Below are 6000 nucleotides of genomic sequence, written 5' to 3'. Positions count from 1 at the left end.
GGGGGGGAAAGTACAAATCTCACAATAATCACATCTGTACTTACTGCATGAGAATCCAAATACTACTATTGAATGTGGCAATTCATACAAATTATCTATTAATGTGTGGTTGGGTGGTGTTGAAAACTACTTGATTGGAACATACCTGGACAGAAGTGTGTACATGGTACTTCTTGAAGATATCCTTCCTTAACTACTACAAGATTTTTTTGGAATAAAACAGTAAATGTGAACCCTCTTGACCTTTTTCTTTGGGGCCACATGAAGACCTTTGTTCATACGACACCCGCTGAAAGTGAACAAGAACTGGCCACAAGGATCATCAACACAGCTGGTGAAGTTCACAAAATTTGTGCACGCATTAGTCAGTCACTACTCTCGTGTCAAAATTGTAGCCAGATGAGTGATATGATTTTATACTTATCAGTGTATATCAATCAATATTAATACATGAATTATAATTGTGCTTTGGAAGATGAACAAAAAAATCAATAATTATTTCAGAGAAGTTGACCTCACAGAAGTAAGTTTTATTTTCCAGAAAAACTGAAATACATATTTTGTGCAATATGTAGCTAGGAACACAGACTTTGTCACAGGTATATTAGAAATAAAATCATCGCTATTTGTTCAGTTTCTCCGTTCATAGGCTGATGTTTCTAAATCTCAAAATAACAATTTAATACTTGAAGTGCCAATGTGACTTTCAGCAATGATTTATAATAGGCTAACCATGCCAAATATGTCCACATCAGAATACTGAATGCCTGGAAGCCGCCTTCTTCCAGGGCTGCCTAGCTATGGCTGTACATGAAATTAAGTTTAAAAGTTGGTCAATGCATTAATTCAGAAAGCCCAGTTGTTTGGAGCAGATAATAATATCACTAATAAGTATGTCATCACACAAGCACACATATACAATTAAATTACGGAAGCCAGTGTGACCAGCACCAACAAACTCAGAATAAAAATCTATTCATGAAATGGTTTCTCGAGAAAAATGCTGTGATTATACTTTTCACAGCCTTCTCAAATCTGCTCACAATTAATTAATACATCAGAAGACACCACAGTGAAGCCTCCATGGCTCAGGCGGCAGCGCATCGGCCTCTCACTGCTGGGTTCCATGGTTCAAATCCTGGTCACTCCATGTGAGATTTGTGCTGGACAAAGCGGAGGCGGGAACAGGTTTTTCTCTGGGTACTCCGGTTTTCCCTGTCATCTTTCATTCCAGCAACACTCTCCACTATCATTTCATTTGAACCGTCAGTCATTAATCATTGCCCCAGAGGAGTGTGACAGGCTTCGGCAGCCAGCACAAATCCTACCCTCGCCACAAGATGGGAGCTTCATTCATTCCATCCCCGACCCGGCCACTGACTGGGAAACAGGTTGTAGGTTTCCATTCATTCAAGACACCACAGTAGAGTAGATTATAAAACAGACTTCATATATGATGTTAAGTACAGGAAGATGAGGAAGATGTTGACCACAGTGTCAGCTAAAATAAAAACAACAAACACAAATTAACTTGTGGTTTATTTGTATTTGCATTATTATTATTATTATTATTATTATTATTATTATTATTATTATTATTATTATTATTCCCACAAAACAACCAAACTAACCAAAATAACAAGATGACCAACTGAAAAGCTTTATTTAGGATTCATCTGAGCAGTCTGATAATCTCATAGTGCTAAGTGTACAAGAGTTACTTTGGATAAAATCAATAATAGTACAAAAGGACCTACATTGTATCAGCAAGTAAAGTAACTGCCATTTCAATAATTTAAGAACGGAGCCAGATTTTGGGACAATAAGTGAGAATCTAATAAAACAAATAACTGTTTCATCTAGAAGATAAAATAATACCCCCACATCTACTTGAGCCAAACACATTTCCTTAGGATAAGAAAAAGAGGAAATTCTGATCATTATTGAAAATCTACAGCCTGTTCCCAGTCATTCGACCGGGTCAGGAATGGAATGAATGAAGCCCTCATCTAATGGCAAGGATAGGGATTGTGCCAACTGCTGAAGCCTCATGCACTCCTGTGGGGCAATGATTAATGCCTGACAGATGAACTGAAATGATACTGAAGTGTTACTAGAATGAAAGATGACACAGAAAACTGGAGTAGCTGGAGAAAAACCTGTCCTACCTCCACTTTGTCTAGCACAAATCACACATACAGTGATCAGGATTTGAACCATGGGACCCAGCAGCGAGAGGCCGGTGCAATGCCGCCTGAGTCACGGAGGGTCTCTGATTACAGCCGAACCTTGATATCTCGAACCTCTATTACTAGAATTTTCATTGAAGTAACTTCAATTTCCCGGTCATTTGTCCTATTCTTCAGGTGTATTTATTTCTCTATTACTCGAAATTCATTTATACGAATTTCTTGAAGCAAACGTTTCCTCCCTTGAAGCAAAACATACTCTGTAACTTGAATTTTGTACTACACTGACTGTGTAATACAGCATTTGTAGTTTGTGAGGAACAGTTAACAAGTAAAGAAAGGGTTACAGTGATGCTGGGAGCTAATATGACGGGAACCGAAAACCAAACTTCTAGTGATCGTAAAATCGGCAAAGCCCCGTTGTTTTTCAGGTGTGAATTCATTACCGGTCACGTACAAAAGCAACCCCGTAAGTCGTTGATGACAAGCTCCATTTACAAATCTCTGCTGCGTGTTTCAAACCTACATACAGAGTCAGAGTCAGTCGAATATAAATGACAGTGTTTCTCACAGCAATAAATGTTGTTGAAAAGTATGTGGAAGAAAAGAAGGTTAACAGTAAAAAACAGAAAAGATTAACACATTTTTTCCAAAGGTGTTGAAAAGGTGTTGTAAACTGCTGCTCTTAGTCTACATCAACATATATATCAACCATCTACAACAGTTACAAAATACAGTAGCATGAGGACAAATGTTTCTTGTTTCACTACTGTATGTACTGTACTCTACCTTCTAAAAAGTTGCTTTAATAAGGGTTGTAATTAAAGCAATGCCGTAAAGTACAAGTTTGTTAGTATATTTTTAAATGCTCTATTTTTTTTTTTTTGCTAGGGGCTTTACGTTGCGCCGACACAGATAGGTCTTATGGCGACGATGGGATAGGAAAGGCCTAGGAGTTGGAAGGAAGCGGCCGTGGCCTTAATTAAGGTACAGCCCCAGCATTTGCCTGGTGTGAAAATGGGAAACCACGGAAAACCATTTTCAGGGCTGCCGATAGTGGGATTCGAACCTACTATCTCCCGGATGCAAGCTCACAGCTTTAAATGCTCTAAAACAATACCGTATTTAGTATAAGCCCGCAGATATATATGATTCAATTATGTGCTATATATGCTCAAAAATAGTATTCTTTACATCTTGAAATTTCGATAACTCAAAATAAAATCTAGCTCCCGAGGCAACTCGAGATATCAAGGTTCCACTGTATTAAAGAAAATAAAATGAGTAACAGTTTTAATATTTTAATTGTGGAAAAACCTGAAAAAGAAACTCAAATAAGATGATATATCTGTAAATTGACAATATTAAATTTTATCTCATTGCTCAAGAGGAAACTTACCAAAAACAGTAATTTTATTCACGTTAGTGTTAAAGATTCCTCTAAGAAGCCAAAGAGATAATTTCAGCATGAACAGTTGAATAAGAAGATTCTTGGTTGAAAAAAAAAAAATCCATGAGATACAGCTAAAGAGAATATGCCCCAAACAACTTAAAAACTGCTGCTCTTAGTCTACATCAACATAAATATCAACCATCTACAACAGTTACAAAATAGCATGAGGACAAATGGTATTCAAAATTCAAGAAAACAAAATATAAAATACAGATAATGAAAATATATGTGAAATACTCCACTAACAGATTAAACAATTCAGATCACAGAAGTAAGGTCTCAGTGGCCATAAGATCTGAAATACAATAAAGACATTAATATAAATTAATAATGAATTTGTTAACCCTGTTATAATTCTGCTTCTTGCAAGGGATTTATCTTTCTATTATTACATGAAATACAAACTTCCAGAAAAATGCAAAAGCTAAAATGAATTTTGGCATGGAAGAGATTCAGTTGAAACAAATGATGCAAGTCTTGATGGTTCCTTCAAGTCCGTACTTATATTTATACTACGTGATCTCAGAACTCTTCTATTACAACATGGGAAATCATTTCTATAATTCATCCATAGTTACTATACCAACAAAACCTAATAAATTCAAATGTAAAAAATGTTTATTTCACAATACAAATCACCACATCACCTTCTCAGTGTCAGAGCTAATTAGGACCTCAAGCTGTGCACGAAATAATAATAATAGGCCTGTACAAAATGAATGGTAAATTCTTGACACTATTTAAATACAATATTTAAAAAAAAGCCTCTTTGCTTTTTTTTTCCAAGCTGTTATGGTGTTACTTCAGTCATTTCAATTCACTTTAAAAAAAATTTGCTGCAGGCTTAAGATTCTTTTATAGAAGTGTATGATTCCATACATCATAGTCTAGGTGACAAAGAGAGAAGTTTCAGCTCCAAATAATATGTCACTCCCTCATTGTTTAAGGATATAGTTTGCCAATACAGTTATTCTTTCAGGATCTTGCATGATCAAGTACCCTAAAAAAATCCAGCCCTACTTACACGCAGATACAAATTTCCCAACCTTAGAATTCTCTTTCTTCTCTTCAAAAACATAATCTAAATTAGGGAAACAGAAATCTAGTCCCCTCAATTGTTCATTTATTTATCTGTGAAATGTGCTTTATGCACTGAATAAACCAAGAGGTACGAAGTTCAACTTTTAGGTCAGAAAGAATGATATTGGACGAATATGGATCATCTTCTTCTACCAAAGGAATCTGCAACGGCCCTTAATGATATGAATGTTAGAAAATATTTTGTCATTCAGAATCATTGTTATCAATTTTTGGGAGTGAAAAGTTCAGTTACTGAAGCTGTGATTATCTCCACTGATCTGGTACTGACTACTTGGTTTTGAGACTAAATGTCAAGAAATAAACCATTACAACTTTGATAGATGAATAAAATGATAAACAATTTTTGCAAAATCTAATTTATGAGGGTCTAACGTATGTTTCCTGTACAATCGTAGGTACGTCGGATTTTGCATGTTAAATATTTTATTGCACCACTTCTGAAGCTGTGGAAGGTCCTGAATTCAGGGAATATTTTGAAGATTCTTGAAAACATTCAAGTTGCATGGAGGTTACATCAGTAATGACTAGAGCCCGGATTTCCATGCACTATCAAATCTGAAAATATGCATGCATTCATGCACTATCATATGCCAAAACATGCACAATAAACTGGAAAATATGCACTATCAAAATTCAGTTCCTTTTGAAACATGATCAAAAACTACCCTAATTTCTCCAAATTGTCTTGATTTAAGCTTATCCGTTTATCATTCAGCACATACTTAAGCACAGAAAATTATTTTTTTGCGTCACGAGAAGTGATAGATGCATAATTCAATGAAGACATTTGGACAAAGTGAGGTCAAATTGTACGTCTTTTGCAGTTTCACCACAATACGTCTTTTATAAGCTTGACGAATTCAAAATCAGGATTTGAACAAATTCGTTTGTTCAACTTATCTCTATCTGTGGCAGCTGCTTCTCCATGCGATGATTGCAGACACATTTGAATGTCCTCAATAAGTGGTAACGATTGCTTGCTGCGATAATTGAGAGTTCCAGGTAGGACATTCCAGGATAACAACGGTAGAGTTCAATGAAAAACCAGAATTTGTAAGCTGCTATCCTAGTAACGCGGCGCCACAGAAGTGCGATACAAGGTTTCTTTTGTTAGTCTAACAGACGAAAAGTGAGCCGTCAATGATTAATGCACAATTTACGGTTCAATTTATAGCAATGTACAACTGTAAAACTGGGACACCTTATTCCTAAGAATTAGATTTCGATGTGGGGCCTTCCGACTTACGTCACTGTTTA

The sequence above is a fragment of the Anabrus simplex genome, chromosome 2, assembly GCF_040414725.1.
Source record: "Anabrus simplex isolate iqAnaSimp1 chromosome 2, ASM4041472v1, whole genome shotgun sequence".
In the NCBI taxonomy this organism is placed as follows: Eukaryota; Metazoa; Arthropoda; class Insecta; order Orthoptera; family Tettigoniidae; genus Anabrus; species Anabrus simplex.
Note: the sequence above shows the minus strand (reverse complement) of the source record.